General features: G+C 39.6%; 1 protein-coding gene across 3 annotated transcripts in view; it reads right to left on the reverse strand.

Annotated features, from left to right (window-relative positions):
* Hpse2 (heparanase 2 (inactive)) overlaps positions 1–20027 on the reverse strand; it is a 1004606-nt gene that overhangs the window by 790381 nt on the left and 194198 nt on the right. The gene's annotated exons all lie outside the window — the stretch shown is intronic.

Below are 20027 nucleotides of genomic sequence, written 5' to 3' on the forward strand. Positions count from 1 at the left end.
ATTCTAGTAAGAGCACCAGTGGAAGGGCCCTGGTCCTGCTAAGACTGAACCCCCAGTGAACTAGATTGTTGGAGGGAGGGCGTCAATGGGGGGAGGATGGGGAGGGGAACACCCATAGAAAAGGGGAGGGGGAGGGGTTAGGGGGATGTTTGCCCGGAAACCGGGAAAGGGAATAACACTTGAAATGTAAATAAGAAATACTCAAGTTAACAAAAAAAAAAAAAAAAAAAAATTTGGCAACAACAACAACAACAACAAAAAAGAAATGATGATTCATATATAAATGAATCAATGAATCAAAGACTAAAAGCCCACTCAACTATTCCTGATTAAATAGAACTCATTAGTTGATTAATCCATTTAATATAACTCACACACACACACACACAAATATTCTTGACTGTTCTTGCATATTTTATGCATACATCACCTGTCAATTAAAAAGCCTATGGCAAAGGAAGAAATAGAAAGTGGAATCTAGGAAGAGAAATAATTCTGGGATAGAGCTGGGCATGGGAGGATTTGCCTGGGAAGTTGTGAGGAGATGGAAGCATGGTATCTGAGCACGGGGATAATCAGCTATGTGACAGAATGTAGAGTAATATTCGAGTTATCTAAGCTTTGATCTAGTCAGAGTAGAGTAGTTATATGGCCAAGGTATATGTAAATAAATTTTCAGTCTGAGTCTTATTTTTGAGGTCATGGTGCTGGAAGGAAGAACCACATTTAACTTCTAAAATGATGCCCAATATGGAGCACTTAGAACACAAACTTATAGTCTTAAAAGGCTTGGATACAAAACAGAGAAAAGTCAGGTTAGCTGGACAAGAAGTCTGTTCTCTTTAAAAAAAGAATGAAACTTCCTGGAACAGCACAAGACTAGTGGCTGGGAAAGAGTCTGCAAAGAAGTAGCACAAAAAGTGGCTTTTTAAAGAAGCCCCTACTAAATTTAAAAGCAGAACACAGAAATTGAGCATCTGAGGCGGAGGAACCTATGCAGAGACCACAGCTGTAGGATAAGGTACTTCACATTCTCCCAAGCTTGACACAGCAGATTGGCCCAATCCTGTCCTATGGGAATTATTGTTCAGCTCTCTTGGCATTTGGAAATGCAGCCCTAGGTTGACTATTATGGCCAAAGTCAGGTGGGAGGCATAAATGTCTCTTCCTGTATACAAAGTGACAACACAACCTCTGAGCTAAAACTCAACACACACACACATGAGACTGAGGCTAGCAGATTTCTGCAAATTCTAGACAATCGTGGTCTATACAATAAAGTCAGGGTGGGACCCTCTGTTGATAGGTACAGCTGCTTGCAAACAACAGTCTAAAATTCAAAATGATAGTTTTTCCCTTAAAGATACTAATTAAGATTTTTTGCTTAATAATAAGTAGAAATATACTTAGTAACTTAAAAAGTAAGTGCACATCATTCTTAAATTTACAGAAAGAGAAAGAATACTATAGGTATATACATTCATGTAATTTATGTTTATAATTTCAAATAGAATGATAATGCTCTTTCTGGTGCCAAAAAGAATTTTTTCCTAGGAAAGATACATTCTGCTAGTCAATGTAAGGTATCCAGTGACCACAGGAAAAAAGAATAAAGAATAATACTGTTAAGTATATTAACTATATTACACATTAATCATCAGCTTGGGAATACAGGATACAAATGGTTTTTGTCAAGGGAGATAAATCAACCAAATAAATACATATGTCACAGACCTAATATGATATTGTTTTAGATTTTAAAAGACAAGGGAGTATTGCCAATTGAACTTTAAGTGTGATATATCATGATAGTATCCAACTGGACACACCGACAGTGCCCTATTTAAAATAGCATAAATTGGGCACTTCCTTCCCACAGTGAGGTATGATGTCAATGCTATTCTGAACAGCTTGTCTCTTTAAATGTGGGTTCCCAGGGATGAACTGGTTACAGCTCACCCTAGTGGGTGACACATAAACCCAAGGCAAAACCTCTAAGCAGATGCAATGTTACTTGGGAATATGCTTATACACTAAATAGAAGGGAATTTGAATGAAGTGGAATACAGAAAATGATATTAAATTAAGAGAGATAAGGGCAAAACAAACAAATCTATATAGATAGTAATCTCCAAAGGGAAAATTGAAATAAATATTTTCAAGGGTAAATAGATACTAAATAATTAAATTCATGCCATTGATCTCAATACTTGAAAGACAAAGACAGGGACAGAAAGTTTCCTTGTGAGTTCAAGACCAGCCTAATGTATAGAACAAATACAGGTCAGCCCAGGCTACACAGAGAAATATTATCTCAATAAATAATAATAGTAATTATTTTAAACGTTTTTAAATTATCAAAATGAAGCTGATTATAAGTTCAAAGGTTAAAATGTCATGGTACACCCTCTTTGAGAGAGGTCAGAATAGAGCAGACCTAAATAGAAAAGGAGCTGCTGGTATATATGTTATGATGACTTCAAACTGCTGGATAAAAGGCATGCTATGTTGGAAGAGAGGCTCTAGGTTTGTGTTATCAGGAAAAAAGGCTTTGGATTTCTTCAAAAATTATAAAAATCAGATTTAATAGAGTTAGAGAGAGCCCTGAATATCTTGGCTGCAGAAAGACAAGAGAAAATCAAAAGGACTGAATGAATTGTAGTTTACATTGCTAATCCCTCTATTGAAACAACAGTAAAACTGGCGAGATTGTAAGATGTCTCTAGTAAGACCTTCAGCTATACATGGTCAATACATCTTCTTCAATACAGAATTTTCATGACTTATTATTATATAATATATAGTGATATAAGCCATATCATAATGACTTATTATTATGTAATAATAAGTCCTTTCACATGACATGAATTTATATTGATGTTTGAGTATATTTTCAAACTAACTTCTGAAAACAGCTGTCTTCCACCTACTGAAACAAAAAATAATAAATCACCCATAATTTATCTGTGAACCCTGCACATTTCATTACAATTCATCATATAGCTATATATTGATTATAAGTTTTATGTATTGCAGAATGGAAAGCTAAGGAAGCCATTCTGGCAAAATCTACCCTCAAAGATTCTGAGATGCCTGATCTAGCCTCAGATTGCTGGTTCCTTGGGAAATTGCTTTCAGAACAGCTTAGGAAGGGCTACTGATTCCAGAATACCTCAGTTCAACCAGCCATTCAGACTATTCCAGTCAGGACTTCAGGTAAGCCGTGAACTTTCTAAGCACATAGACACTGGACAACAAATGATTACTGCTAGCTTTCTTAAGACTAATTATGTTTCTAAATTTTCTGGGCCACCGAAGATGAATTCTATGTCCAAGCAATTTTAAGCAATTATAAGAGAAATTCACTGCATTTCCAAGAGGTGGGGGAAAGGAATTTTGGACATTCAATAGATGTTAGATGCTTGCTGTCTTTTAAAAGGAAATAGTTACTAATAATTATGGTCTTGGACTGGGAGAGGATGAACTAGCAAGGTTAGATTTGGGGACTTTCCTTTCTTTCTTTCTTTCTTTCTTTCTTTCTTTCTTTCTTTCTTTCTTTCTTTCTCTCTTTCTCTCTTTCTTTCTCTCTCTCTCTTTCTTTCTCTCTCTCTCTTTCTTTCTTTCTTTCTTTCTTTCTTTCTTTCTTTCTTTCTTTCTTTCTTTCTTTCTGTCCTTTTCTTTCCTGGGTAAAGTAAAGAGGGTTACAAAGAAAAGGGAAGCTTCCTGTCTCCATCTACGCCTTGGAGATAAGGTTGTCCCAAAGTCTTCACTATCCAAAACCTGCTCATAAAAAGCTTGTCTCCCAGGAATGCTCTCAGTCCCAATCCTACAGTTGAGACCTCACTTTTGCTCCACTAAGTGTCCAAAGAGGAACCTGCCATGAGCACACAGGACACAGGAACTACTGAGAAGCCTGGGACAAGACCCTTCCTGGCTCCATCTGTGCTCAGAGCTAAGACTGTCCCATAGCCCACTGGACCCAAACCCACCTGGAAAGAGCTGGTGTCCCAGGAGTGCTCTCACTCCTAAGATCACAGCCTCATAGGCCCACAAGAAGGACAAGCTCCATTCAGAAACAGCAAGACCAACTAACACCAGAGATAACCAGATGGTGAGAGGCAAGAACATAAGTAACAGAAATCAAGGGTGCTTGTCATCATCAGAACCCAGTTCTCCCAACACAGGAAGTCCTAGATATCACATCACAACAGAAAAGCAAGGCTTGTATTTAAAATCACATTTCATAATGAGAATAGAGGACTTTAAGACAGACATTAATAATTTCCTTAAAGAAATTCAGGAGAGGACAGGTAAACTAGTAGAAACCTTTAAAAAGGAAACACAAAAATCCCTTAATGAGTTACAGAAAAACACAAGCAAACAGGTGAAGCAATTGAACAAAACCATCCAGGATCAAAAATGAAAATAAAAACAACAAAGAAACCACAAAGGGAAACAGCTGTGGAAATAGAGAATCTAGGAAAGAGATCAGGAGCCATATATGCAAGGATCACCAACAGAATACAAGAGATAGAAGAGAGAATCTCAGGGGCAGAGGATAACATAAAAAATATTCTCACAATAGTCAAAGAAAGTGAAAAATGCAAAAAGCTCCTAACCTAAAACATCCAGGAAAGCCAGGACACAAAAAGAAAAACAAATCTAAAGATAATAGGAATAGAAGAGAGCAATATTCCCAACTTAAAGGACCAGTAAATATCTTCAACAAAATTATAAAAGAAAACTGCCCTAAACTAAAGAAAGAGATACCCATGAACATACGAAAAGCCTACAGAACTCCAGATTTGACCAGAAAAGAAACTCATCCCATCAAATAATAGTCAAAACACTGTACACACAAAACAAAAAAGAATATTATAAGCAATAAGGGAAAAAGGTCAAGTGACATTACACCAGTCTTCTCAACAGAGCCTATGAAAAATAGAAGATCCTGGGCAGAACTCCTACAGACCCTAAGAGACCACAAATGCCAGCCCAGGGTACTATATCCAGGAAAACTGTCCATTACCATGGATGGAGAAACCAAGATATTTCATGACAAAACCAATTTACACAATATCTTTCCACAATTCCAGCCCTACAAAGGATAGTAGATGAAAAAGTTCAAAACAAGGAGGGAAACTATACCATGGGAAAAGCAAAAAAAGTAATCTTCTTTCAACAAACCCAAAAAAAGATGCCCACACAAACGTAATTGCACCTCTAAGAACAAAAATAAGGAAACAATGATTACTATTCCTTAATATCTCTTAAGATTAATGGACTCAATTCCCCAATACAAATACGTAGACTAATAGACTTGACATGCAAACAGACCCAGCATTTTGCTGCATACAGGAAAAATACCTCAGTGACAATGACAAACACTATCTCAGATTAAAAGGCTGAAAAAATTTTCCAAGCAATGGTCCCAAGAAACAAGATGGAGTTGCCATTCTAATATCAAATATAATCAGGTTTCAAACAACACTTATTTAAAAAAAGACAAGGAAGAACATTTCATACTCAATCAGAGGAAATAATCTACCAAGTTGAACTCTCAATTCTGAACAACTATACTCCAAATGCAAGGGCACCCACACTGATGAAAGAAACTTTACTACAGCTCAAGGCATACACTGCACCACAAACAATAATAGTAGGAGGAGTAAACACTCCACTCCCATAAGTGGACAGATCATGGAAACATAAATTAAATAAAGTCACAGTGAAATAAACAGAAGTTATTAACCGAATGGTTTTTAACATACATCTATAGAACACTTCACCCTAAAACAAAAGAATATACCTTCTTCTCAGCACCTCACTGTACCTTCTCCAAAACTGACTGTATAATTGGTCATGAAACAGGCCTCAACAAATACAAGAAGATTGCAATAATCCCATATATCCTATAAGATCACGATGGACTAAGGCTGGTCTTCAGCAACAACAACAACAACAACAACAACAGCAGCAGCAGCATCAGCAGCAGCAGCAGCAGCAGCAGCAGCAGCAGCAGCAGCAGCAGCAGCAGCAGCAGCAACAAAACCCAGAAATCCAATATACACATGGTAGTTGAACAATGCTCTACTCATTGATAATTTGGTCAAGGGAGAAATAAAGAAGGAAATTAAAGACTTTTTTAGAATTTAATGAAAATGAAGGCACATACACAATCCTATGGGACACAATGAAAGCAGTGCTAATAGGAAAACTCACAGCTCTGAGTGCCTCCAAAACGAAACTGGAGAGAGCATACACTAGCAGCTTGACAGCACACCTGAAATTTAGAACAAGAAGAAGCATATGCACCCAAGAGGAGCAGACATCAGGAAATAATCAAACTGAGATGAAATCAAACAAGTAGAAACAAAAAAGAACTGTATGAACAATCAAAAAACAAACAAAAAACAAAACAAACAAACATACAAAAAAAGCCAACCAGGAGCTTTTTTTTTTTTTTTGAGAAGATCAACAAGATAGATAAACCCTTATCCAGACTAACCAGAGGGCACAGAGACAGTATCCAAATAAAGAAAATCAGAAATGAAAAGAGAAATATAACATCAGAAACTGAGCACATTTAAATTCAAAAATTTATTGAATCCAACTACAAAACTTATAAAAAAAAAAAAAAAAACGGAATATCTGGATGAAATGGACATTTCTTCTAGAGAGATACCAGTTACCAAATTTAAATCAGGATCAGCCAAACAATTTAAACAGTCCAATAAACCCTAAAGAAATCAAAGCCATCTAAGATCAAAAACTCAGGTGACAGCAAATGCTGGCGAGGATCGGAGAAAGAGGAACACTCCTCCATTGTTGGTGGGGTTGCAGACTGGTACAACCATTCTGGAAATCAGTCTGGAGGTTTCTCAGAAAATTGGACATTGAACTGCCTGAGGATCCAGCTATACCTCTCTTGGGCATATACCCAAAAGATGCCCCAACATATAAAAAAGACACGTGCTCCACTATGTTCATCGCAGCCTTATTTATAATAGCCAGAAGCTGGAAAGAACCCAGATGCCCTTCAACAGAGGAATGGATACAGAAAATGTGGTACATCTACACAATGGAATATTACTCAGCTATCAAAAACAACGACTTTATGAAATTCGTAGGCAAATGGTTGGAACTGGAAAATATCATCCTGAGTGAGGTAACCCAATCACAGAAAGACATACATGGTATGCACTCATTGATAAGTGGCTATTAGCCCAAATGCTTGAATTACCCTAGATGCCTAGAACAAATGAAACTCAAGACGGATGATCAAAATGTGAATGCTTCACTCCTTCTTTAAAAGGGGAACAAGAATACCCTTGGCAGGGAAGAGAGAGGCAAAGATTAAAACAGAGACTGAAGGAACACCCATTCAGAGCCTGCCCCACATGTGTCCCATACATATAGAGCCACCCAATTAGACAAGATGGATGAAGCAAAGAAGTGCAGACCGACAGGAGCTGGATGTAGATCTATCCTGAGAGACACAGCCAGAATACAGCAAATACAGAGGCGAATGCCAGCAGCAAACCACTGAACTGAGAACGGGACCCCCGTTGAAGGAATCAGAGAAAGAACTGGAAGAGCTTGAAGGGGCTTGAGACCCCATATGTACAACAATGCCAAGCAACCAGAGCTTCCAGGGACTAAGCCACTACCCAAAGACTATACATGGACTGACCCTGGACTCTGACCTCATAGGTAGCAATGAATATCCTAGTAAGAGCACCAGTGGAAGGGGAAGCCCTGGGTCCTGCTAAGACTGAACCCCCAGTGAACTAGACTGTCGGGGGGAGGGCGGCAATGGGGGGAGGGTGGGGAGGGGAACACCCATAAGGAAGGTGGGGAGGGAAGGGGATATTTGCCCGGAAACCGGGAAAAGGAATAACACTCGAAATGTACATAAGAAATACTCAAGTTAATAAAAAAAAAATAAGAAAAAAGAAAAAGAAAAAAAAAAAAAGAAATCAAGCCATCATTAAAAATCTCCCAACCAAAAGGAAGCCAGAATCTAATGGGTTTAGTATTGAATTCTATCAGACCTTCAAAGAAGACCTAATTCCAATATTCTTTAAACTATTCCACAAAATAGAAACAGAAGGAACACTCCTCAATTTTTTTCTTTGAAGCCATAATTGTGCTTATACCTGAAACACACAAAGACCCTACAAAGAAAGTGAACTTCAGACTAATTTTCCTTAGGAATATTGATGTAAAAATACTCAATAAAATTCTTGCACCCAGAATTCAAGAACACATCAAACTAATCATTCACCACAATCAAGTAGGCTTCATCCCAGTGATACAGTGATGGTTCACTATATGGAAATCCATCAATGCAACCCTCTATGTAAACAAATTCAAAGAAAAGACCACATGATCATCCCAGTAGATGCATGAGAAAGTACTTGACAAAATGTAACATCCCTTTATGATAAAAGCCTTGGAAAGATAAGAAACTCAAGTCTCATACATAAACATAGTAAAAGCAATATACAGCAAAGCAGTCACCTACATAAAACTAAATGGAGTGAAACTTGAAGCAATCCCACTAAAATCAGGGACTAGATAGCACTGCTACACTCTACCTGTTCTATATAGTACTTGATGTCTTAGACAGAGATATTAGACAACAAAAAGAGGTCAAAGGGATACAGACAGGAAAGGGAGAAGTCAAAATATCACTATTTGCAGATGATATGATATTAAACTTAAGTGACTCCAAAATTTCACCAGAGAACTCCTTAGCTGATAAATAACTTCAGCAAAGTAGCTGGATATAAAATTAACTCAAACAAATCAGTAGCCTTTCTGCACTCAAAGGATAAATAAGATGAGAAAGAAATTAGGGAAACAATACCCTTCACAATAGTCACACATAATATAAAATACCTTGGTGTGATTCTAACCAAGCAAGTGAAACACATGTATGACAAGAATGTCAAGTCTCTGAAGAAAGAAATTGAAGATCTCAGAAAACAGAAAGGTTTTTCCATACTCCTGGGTTGGCAGGATTAATATAGTAATAATGGCCATCTTGCCAAAAGCAATCTACAGATTCAGTGCAATCCTCATCAAAATTCCAACTCATAGGGTTAGAAAGAACAATTTGCAAATTCATTTGGAAAAACAAAAAGTCCAGGAGAGCAAAAACTATTCACAACAATAAAAGAACTATTGGAGGAATCACCATCCTTGACTTCAAGGTGTATTACAGAACAATTATGATAAAAACTGCATGATTTTGGTAAAGAGACACACAGGTAGATCAGTGGAATAGAATTGAAGATCCAGAAATGAACCCACATATTTTTGGTAACTTGATCTTTGACAAAGGAACTAAGACCATCCAATGGTGTGTATGTGTGGGGGGGGAACATTTTCAACAAATGGTGCTGTTACAACTGGAGGTCTGCATGTAGAAGGATGCAAATCTATCCATGCTTATCACCTTGTACAAAGATCAAGTCTAAGTGAATTAAGGACATTCACACAAAACCAATACACTGAAACTTATAGAAGAGTAAGTGGTGGAGAGTCTCAAACACATAGGCCCAGGGGACATTTTCCTGAATAAAATAGCAATGGCTTATGCTCTAAGATCAATAATGTACAAATGGGATCTCATAAAATTACAAAGCTTCTGTATGGCAAAGGACACTATTATTAGGACAAAATGGCAACCTAACAGATTGGGAAAAGATCTTTATTAATCCTACATTTTATAGAGGGTTAGTATCCAATATGTGCAAAGAACTCAAGAGAGATATTAATGAACAGTGATTATTACTTCCTGATTCTATGTTGTTGTTGTTGTTGTTGTTGTTGTTGTTGTTCTTGTTGTGTGTGTGTGTGTGTGTGTGTGTGTGTGTGTGTGTGTTTGGGTGGGTGTATGTTTGCCTTGTTTTTACTGGTATGGCGTTAATTATTTCTTGTGTTATCTTCCTTGAGTTTGAGTGTTCTTCTAGTATTTTCTGTAGGAGCAGATTTGTGGATAGATGCTTAAATATAGATTTCTCTTGAAATATCTTGTTTTCTATGCAGAAATAATCCATAAATTATTAATCAATGATTTGGTCATTTCTCATTCTCCCATGTTTAGAAATTATGCCTGGTTCTGTCTCCCAGCACTATGCTCAAAGATATAAGTCTCAGACTCCAAATATATTTACAAATATATTGATCATACAGCTAGGCTCTATAATGACTAGATCAAAACTTAGATATCCCATTTATTTTAACCCACATTCTGCCACCTGCCTGGTTACCTCTGCTCAGGTACCATGTGTCCATCTCTTCACATCTCCCCTGGAAAATACTCCTGCCAGGCTCAATCCCAGAATTATTTCTCCTCCAGATGTCTCACCTTCTATTTCCTGTCTAAGACATAGGTTATGGGCTATGTAATTGACAGGTGATGCATCCATACATTTGACAAAGTATTCTCTCTACAATTCCACTTTTTAGTTCAATAAAAGGCCCTTTTTCTTTTATATTGTTGCCCTTAAAGTTTTGTACTTAACTCAATTTCTGTCCTAATTTGCATTACAGTTGTAGAAATACATTCTTAGACTTAAATCCTAAGCAACTTAAATTTATACTAAGACTATGACTAGTCTTTATCCTATCAGAGACCTGAGAAGGAATAAATATTACCTGAGTATGCAGGAAATACAAGGACAGAGCTTCCAAAAATTATAGAAATGACAGAGATAGCTGACTACCTGGACAGTCCCCAATATTCTCTATACCATTGGAGTATCCATCTACAACCTCTGGCCCAATATATCTGACAGACTTTTGTGAAGCAGGAGTTATGAAAGGATTGCTTGCTTTGTCTTGGCAGAGCTTAGCAGTCAACTTCCATGTGTCCATTTGTCCATTCTGGACAGCATGTCTGTAATTGAAGAATGGGCATTTTTCTCTGTGCAGTGGCTAGCTTGCCACAATAGAAACAGTGCCATATATAGAGGTTATTGGTGTTCAACATCTTCTTTGATATGAAATTATGGTACTGTAATGAACAGACCTATCTCTTATTCAAAACATCTATTAATAATGAAATAATTTAAAATGTCACATTCTGTGGATTTCTGAAAAATTTGAAGACAAATTAGCTATTAATATTATATCTGAATTGTAAAGCATTATTTATTTTTGGGTATTTACTATGTGAATAACCTTGAAAATATTTTATTTTTATTAACGAAACTAGTATCTAATATGACCATGAGTTTGACTATAAATTTGAATGTTTTTTCTTTTATAAGATATTTTCTTTATTTACATTTCAAATATTATCCCAGTTTTCCCTCCAGAAAGCCCCCATGCTATCCCCCTCCCTGCTTCTATGAGGTTGCTCCCACTTCCACCCACCTACACCCACCTCAATGCCATGGTATTCCCCTATATTGGGGAAATGAGCCTTAACAGGACCAAGGGCTCTTCTTCCTATATGCTGGACAATGACATCCTCTGCTACATATGTGACTGGAGTCATGGTTTTCCACATGTGTACTCATTGGTTGGTGGTTTAGTCCCTGGGATCTCTGGTGGGGTATGGTTGGTTGATATTGTCATTCTTCCTATGGGATTGCAAACCCCTTTAGCTCCTTCAGTCTTTTCTCTAATTCCTTCATTGGGGTCCTCTTGCTCACTTCAATGATGAGCTGTAACCACCCTCATCTGTATCAGTAAGGCTCTGGCAGATCCTCTCAGGAGACACCCATATCTGGCTCCTGTCAGCAAGCATTTCTTGGCATCAGCAAGTGACTGGGTTTGATGGCTGCATATGAGATGGATCCCCAGATGGGGCACTCTCTGGAAGACCTTTTCTACAGTTTCTGCTCCACTCTTTGTCCCTGTATTTCCTCCAATGAGTATTTTGTTCTCTCTTCTAAGAATGGATAAAGCATTCCCATTTTAGTCTTCCAGAGAGGAGGGGGTTTAGGAGAGGGGAGAAAGGGGATAACATTTGCAATGTAAACACATATAAAAGAATGGAAAATAGAGGACAAACACTGAACCGGTCACTGTTCCTGAAAAAGTAAAAACTACAAATATCATGAGCAACTCAGGACACATAACCATTATAATACAACCTGCTCATAGTGTCAGCACAGGCTAAATACAGTGGCTAATTCTGCTTAGGAGATTTTATGTGCTAGAAGTGATATCAACCTGGACTTGACTGAAGGAACTGAAGGGGTTTGCAACACCATAGGAATATTGATATCAATCAACCAGCCTTCCCCTCACCCCTCCGAACTCCTAGGGATTAAACCACCAACCAAAGGGTACACATGTAGGGACACATGGCTCGAGCTGCATATGTAGAGGAGGATAACCTTGTCTGTCATCAATGGGAGGAGAGGCCCTTGATCCTGTGAAGACTTGATGCTCCAGTGTAGGGGAATGCTAGAGCAGTGAGGTGGGAGTGGGTGAGTGGGTACACTCTCAGAGAAACAGGGGGAGGGGAAATGCAATTGGGGATTTGCAGAGGGGAAATTGGAAAAGGAGATAACATTTGAAATGTAAACAAATACAATATCCAATAAAAATAAAATGACTATGAAAAAATAAAAGAAATCACTTAAGACCTGTGTTGTGCTACAAAAGGCAGTCTGGCCCTGGTTACCACAGGTAGCTTGCTAAGCTGACCAAATCCATTTTTTTTTCTGAAAATGGCTGGAGCTACCAATCATGTTCAACAGGGCATCCACCTCTGTCGCTGTTCTGTAGAATGACAACTGCCCCAGTCTCACTTTGTTCCCTTTCACCACATGAAAGAAAAACACTAGAGACTTATTTAAACCAGCCAGTTTTGTACTAGTATATCTCCAACCCCAATATGTCCATGCAAAGAACGCACAACTCAGTTATAACATTTATAAACTGCACACCTAGGTTGGGCAGATTTACCACTACACCCAGGTATGAGATCCCTGGCTCCTTGTGCGTCCTCCAGGCCACTTGTGTCTGCTGCATCTTCCACCTCGTCTTCCTCCATATTCTTATCTCGCAGCCCTCCCTTCTAGTTTCTCTTCTTCTTTCCTCCCTCTCCTTCTCTAAAACTTCCAGAGCTGCCTTTCCCTTCCATTGCCCAATGACAGGCTCTGGCCTTTATTTTCAGTTAAAATGGGGAGCAGGTTCACATGGAATTACCCAAGTATTTGATTTGCTCCACATTGGGGACAGGATTAGCATCAAAATACAATCAGCATCAATGCAATCCACAGCATGGCAGACATGTCTCTGACATGTTTTTCCAGCTCCCCTGTCCCTTTAACCCTTTGCTACTGAACTATTAGATTACATTCCTAAAGCACGCCACTAAGGTCTATTCCCTCATTTGGTCATTTTCTACTCCTGAAATGATCAAAAAGGTCCAGGTATTAAAATGCAATACTGCCCAAACTCACTCAGTCAAAATTAACCAATTTTCCTAACACTGTGTTTCCTCCCTTCTCTGTATAAACTTCCATTTGCCTGGGGCAAATCCATCTGCACTTTACCCAGAGGTAGTCCTTTGTCCCTGTAAATATCCCTTGTCTGTTATCCCATGTCTTTGTCCTTCTAGGGCAAATGAATTTCCTTTGCACTGAGATCTTGCTCTTGGTGTGTCCTGTAGGGACTCATAACTTTTCAACCTTGACACAAGCAAGAGTCATTTGTGTAAACTGACTCTCAATTGGGAAAATTCTTCCATACCCACAGAAAAAATCCTTTGTATTCTGAAGTTCCATCTTCAGTGCTTGGCAACTGTCATGGAATTATATCTGCTTCAGGGATGAGGGCAGACCTGTCAGTCAAGCTCTGTCAGCTAAACATTGTGACTTTTCTCTTTGGTTGACTTTTCTTGGTCCTCTCAAACATGTCCAACACTTTGGCAACTCTAATCCAATTTAGGCTTTACCCTCTTGACTTCATATAGCACCTTCTTAGGCAGGGTCGCCATAAAGAGAATCTAGCCAAACTGGTTGGTACTAACCTCAACAATTTTATGGAACTTTGATATGAGCCTCCAGGAATCTATCAATCTTGGAAGTTTCCTGTCTGCAGAACCTGCACCACGTGGATGTTACGGCCAAGTTCTACTGCTAGAAAACTATAGACTGTTCCTGTGGATGAGTTGTTCTGTGGCCTGAAGAGTCATTGGCTGCTGTGACCCTGGGGTATAAAAAATATAGTCCCTTACAGGGTGACTATATTTTTTAGAAAAAATAAAATTAAATAAAACCTTGCTTAACACAAACCTGAGCCTACAGTGGGTGAAGTCTTGCTCTCTGTGCAGCTTTCCTATTGTCCCAGTTTAGAACACAAGTTTCTACTTAATGGTTTTATTTACCTTAACAATTACAGCCCCATCCTCTGAACCCAAATTATCTACAACCTGAAACTTTCTCTTATTGTTCTTTTATGTTTATTTAAAATTGGATATTTTATTTATGTACCTTTCAATGTTATCCCCTTTCCCAGTTTCCACTCCTGAATTCCCCTAGCCCATCCTCCCTCCCCTTGCTTCTATGCGGGTGTATTCCCACCAACCCACCCACTCACTCCTGCCTCCCAACCCTGGCATTCCCCTACACTGGAACATTGAACCTTTACAGGACTTAGGGTCTCTCATCCCACTGATGCCCAAAAGGCCATCCTATGCTACATACATGGGTTGCTCCATGTGTACTCTTTGTTTGGTGGTAACCCTGGGAGCTGTGGGGTGTCTCGTTGGTTGATATTGTTGCTCTTCCTATGGGGTTGGAAACCTCTTCAACTTTGTCAGTTCTTTCTCTAACTCCTCCATTGGGAACCCTGTTCTCGGTCCAATGGTTGACTGCAAGCATCTCCCTGTGTGTTTCTCAGGCTCTGGCAGAGACTCTCAGGAGAGAGCTATATGAGGCTGATGATGCATTGTGTATCGTTTTGCCGTGCCACTCTGCTGGTCATCGTTTGTCCTGACTTCATAGAGAGAAATACTATCAAGGAACTTCTGGTGGTGTTCCAGCAGTTTCTTGTTGTTTCTGTGGACTCAGGACAATTGGCAGTTAAGTGGAAACTTAATGGGTCTTTGGAGTCACTTTTGTTGGATGGTGTTTTGCTGGGACAAACACATGAAGGAGTGTTTTTCTGAAGTGGACACAGGTGAAAGACTAAGGCAGGCTTATGAAGGAATGTTTCACTGAAGTAGACACAGGAGAGAGGCTGTTCTGCAAGTGAAAGGACACATGGTGAAGGATTCTTTGCTAACCACATGCATGTCTTGGTCCTCCTTACATTGTGTAGTTGAGCTGCATTTGTTCGGACTCAGTGGACGTGGGCTGATAGAATGCATGTGCTGAGGCAAGAGCTGTGCTGAGACAAGGCATGTGAAGGACGCACGATGTTTGTAGGATATAAATAAGGCTCCATAGAGTGACGAGGACAGAGCTTGACTTGACAGTATAGCTAGCTGTGCAACCCTTGTGGGTCTCACATATTTACTGATCTCTTCCTTGAGAGAAGCACAGCCAAGAACTTCTGGTGTTTTGGTTGGTTCCTCCTGCTGATTTGATCTGAGGCTGAGGCCTGGCTGTCTCTGCTAGGTTGTATCACCAATGTTGCTAATTCGACTCTACTACACTGAACTTCTGGTATATCCACGAAGTATTTGCTAATGAATTGGGCAGCTGCTGCCAATCTGTGAACTGAACTGCCAATTTCTGGGATTTCCTCTAAAGAACCTTTCTAAACAGGACACCTCTCATCCCCCAACCCCTGTACCTCTGGTGCATGGTAGACTATAAGGCAGATTAAACCATTTAAGAACCATCATTTGAGATTTGAAAAAATTAAAGTTACAGGCAGATCCTCATTCAACTGCCTTTGCTGATTCATGAATGCTCTTTGTGAGTGGATCGAGTTGCTGCTGCTGATTCATGTGAATTGAATGGTGGATATTCTGACAACACAGTTTGGATTTGCTCCAAAAAACTCTTTATAAATAGGACTCTAAAATATTCTCTTTTGCCCTATTAACCTTTCTATTCTTGTGGATGGTGGGCTAGGAGGGCAGAAAAAGCATTTAAATACACTTATTAAAGTAAGGTTTTGAAAAATACAAGCCAAATCACATAGCAGACTGTCTTCTAGGTTTGTTGGCTAGTATTTTGTGTTTGTGCTCTTGGGACATTGAACCCATGCTAGGATTCAATTATACCTGCCAGGCAAACTCCAGCCACATTGATATCTCTATTCCCTGTTATCTTTAATTGAGACAAGATCTCTGACACTAAATTGCTCACACTGGTCTTGAATTGTCTCTGCTGACCATGTAGGTGTTGTACACTAACCTCACTCCCTCATTCTTTCTAGTATCTGGGGGGTCACTTGCATGCACTATGGGCCTGGTTAAGGGAGTTTTTTTTTTAATTTTTTCTCCATCTTTATTAAATTCTGCATTTCTTATTTACATTTCAATCATTATTCCCTTTCCTTTCTCTCAGGCCGACATCGCCCTAACCCCTTTCCCCTCCCTTTCTATATGGGTGTTACCCTCCCCATTACCGCCCTCCCCCAAACAATACCATTCACTGGGGGTTCAGTCATGGCAGGACAAAGGGCTTCCCCTTCCACTGGTGCCCTTACTAGGCTATTCATTGCTACCTATGCTGTTGGAGCTCAAAGTCAGTCCATGTATAGTCTTTGGGTAGTGGCTTAGTCCCTGGAAGCTCTGGTTGGTTGGCATTGTTGTTCATATGGGGTCTCAAGCCCCTTCAAGCTCTTTCAGTCCTTTTTAAGATTCCTTCAACGGGGGTCCTGTTTTCAGTTCAGTGGTTTGCTGCTGGCATTTGCCTATGTATTTGCCATATTCTGGCTGTGTCTCTCAGGAGATATCTCTATCTGGTTCCTGTCAGTCTACACTTCTTTGCTTCATCCATCATACCTAGTTTGGTGGATGTATATGTATGAGCCATAAGTAGGGCAGGCACTGAGTGGGCATTCTTTCAGCCTCTGTTCTAAACTTTGCCTCTCTATTCTCTACCAAGGATATTCTTATTCCCTTTTTAAAGGAGTGAAGCATTCGCATTTTGGTCATCCTTCTTGAGTTTCATGTTTTCTGTGTATCTAAGGTAATTCAAGCATTTGGGCTAATATCCACTTATCAATGAGTGCATACCCTGTGTATTTTTCTGTAATTGGGTTACCTCACTCAGGATGATATTTTCCATTTCCATCCATCGGACTATGAATTTCATAAAGTCATTGTTTTTGATAGCTCAGTAGTATTCCATTTCGTAGATGTACCACACTTTCTGTATCCATTCCTCTGTTGAGGGGCATCTGGGTCCTTTCCAGCTTATGGCTATTATAGATAAGTCTGCTATGAAAATAGTGGAGCATGTGTCTTTGTTATATGTTGGGGCGTCTTTTGGGTATATGCCCAATAGAGGCATAGCTGGGTCCTCAGGTAGTGCAATGTCCAATTTTCTGAGGAACCTCCAAACTGATTTCCAGAATGGTTGTACCAGTTTGCAATCCCACAAACAATGGAGGAGTGTTCCTCTTTCTCCAAATCCTTGCCAGCATCTGCTGTCGCTGGAGTTTTTGATTTTAGCCATTCTGACTGGTGTTAGGTGGAGTCTCAGGATTGTTTTGATTTGCATTTCCCTTATGATTAAGGTGTTTAACATTTTGGTGTTCCTCAGCTGCGAATTCTTTGTTTAGCTCTGAACACAATTTTTTAATAGGGTTATTTGTCTTCCTGCAGTCTAACTAAAGTCTAAGTAAAGATCTTTTCCCAATCTGTTGGTTGCCATTTTGTCCTACCAACAGTGTCCTTTGCCGTACAGAAGCTTTATAGTTTTATGAGATCCCATTTGTTGATTCTTTATCTTAGCGCATAAGACATTGGTGTTTTGTTCAGGAAATTTTCTCTAGTACCCATGTGTTTGAGATTCTTCCCCACTTTTTCTTCGATTAGTTTGAGTGTATCAGGTTTGATGTGGAGGTCCTTGATCCACTTGGACTTAAACTTTGTATGGGATGATAATAATGGATCGATCGTATCAGCGCTGTCATTAAAGCAATGAAAAGCAGAGAATGCAGGTCTGATCTCCTGGGACTGGTGCTCCCTCTGTAGGGCAAATACTGGAACAAGAGTGATTTGGCAGTAAAGGATTCTGGAGATTTCAACATAGGTTCTTAGGCTTAGAGAATGTGGCCTACAGTGCAAGTGTCTCATCTATCCTGTAAAGTCCATTGTTGCACCAAACCAAGGTTACACTAGCACACAGTGGGTTGACGCAATAGCATCTGAGGACAACAGCTTGGGTTACACAGCATTACTCTGACTCTACATTTTCATACCCAAAATTTCAGAGATCCAGGGATGTAGTATGCTTGTTTGTTTGTTTGAATTTTGTTTTGTGACAGGGTCTTACTAGGTAGAATCACTTAGGAAGAATCACTCAGCAAGGCATAGTCTACATTGGGTTGTTGTGTGGGCATGTCTGTGGGAGTTTGCCTTGATTGGTAATTGATGTAGCAAGACCCATCTGTGGGTGGCACCATTCCCTGGTTTGGGGACCTGGATATAGAAGAGTAGAGAATATTAATTAAGCAAATGCAAGGGTGCATTCACTCTTTCTGCTACTGAGTGTGTATGTATATGTGTGTGTGTGTGTGTGTGTGTGTGTGTGTGTAAGTAACATCAATGAATGAAAAACTGAAGAAGGTGGAGTATATGCAATCATTTGGATGAGGGAATCACAGGGATGAGGGAAATGATGTAAATATATTTTAATCTCAAAAAAGAGGCAATTTTAAAAAGGAGAAGTTGGAGCTTTATTGCTGTCTCTCTCACTTTCCTCTGCTTTTCTTGAAGAGCAGGTTTCCCTGTTGTTATATTTTTGTGATTGGAGGAGGAGGGCATGTCAGGAATCTGCCTTGGCAAAGCTCCTAGTAACTCTCCAAGGGCTTTAAATCATGCAGGCAAAAATTTTGTAGCTCAGATTTGAGGTTGAAATCCTCAATTGCTGGTCGGAAATATCATCACATTAGTGGATGTTATGTAAATAGCACTCCCCTTAAGGGATTCTGCCAGTCCCAACAGTGTGGTGTGTGGAGGGTGAGAGTTTCAGATGACCCCAATAAAAGTGTGGCTCCAAGCCACCTCTGTCAGAAAGTGTCAAGGCAGCAAAAGTGATCAAGAGCAGATCGATTGCAGAACTGGAATAAATGTAAACCCTTTGGGGACAAGGATTAATTCTGGGGATCACAAGAAGGTTAAATAGGTCTGGCCACACAATGTGTGAGTTGAAAGAGTGGCTGGTTTCCTCACATTATTTATGCATTTACTTATTCCTTCCTTGGCAGATGTTTTGACTCCGTGGCATCAGCCACCTATTATTCCAAGTGCTCACAGTACAGCAGTGAGCAGGACAGTAGGTTGTTCCTTCTTTCACCCATTGTGGATGTAGTGGAAACGTTCTCAACAAAAGAACTTTTGGAGATTTTTCAGTGATTAAGGGCAATGGCTGCTCTTCTAGAAGACCTGGGTTCAATGCCCAGCAAGGACATGCAGAAGTCACAACCATTAGTAACTCCATCCCAAAGGATCAGATGCCATCTTCTGTCCTCCACAGGCACCGGACTCTCACGTGAGGCAGGGATATAGATATAGGCAAACACCAACACACACACACACACACACACACACACACACACACACACACACCACACAACACACTACAACAAACAAACACAGAAAATAAACCAACCCAATAGTATTTGACCAAGGTGTGGCAGTACAAACGTTTAATCTCAGAAGTCAGGAGGCTGAGGCAGATAGAATTCAGTGAGCTCCAGACCCTCCAGGGGCAGATAGTGAGATCCTGTCTTTACAAACAAGCAAACCAAATTCAAACAAAATCATACCAGGGATCCTTTCTTGATTGGTGAGGAAGGTTTGTGTATTTATGAAATTCATGGAGGACTTACAGGGGGATGTTCGAGAATCTAAGTAGAGTCCCACAGCT

The sequence above is a fragment of the Rattus rattus genome, chromosome 2, assembly GCF_011064425.1.
Source record: "Rattus rattus isolate New Zealand chromosome 2, Rrattus_CSIRO_v1, whole genome shotgun sequence".
Taxonomy (NCBI): domain Eukaryota; kingdom Metazoa; phylum Chordata; class Mammalia; order Rodentia; family Muridae; genus Rattus; species Rattus rattus.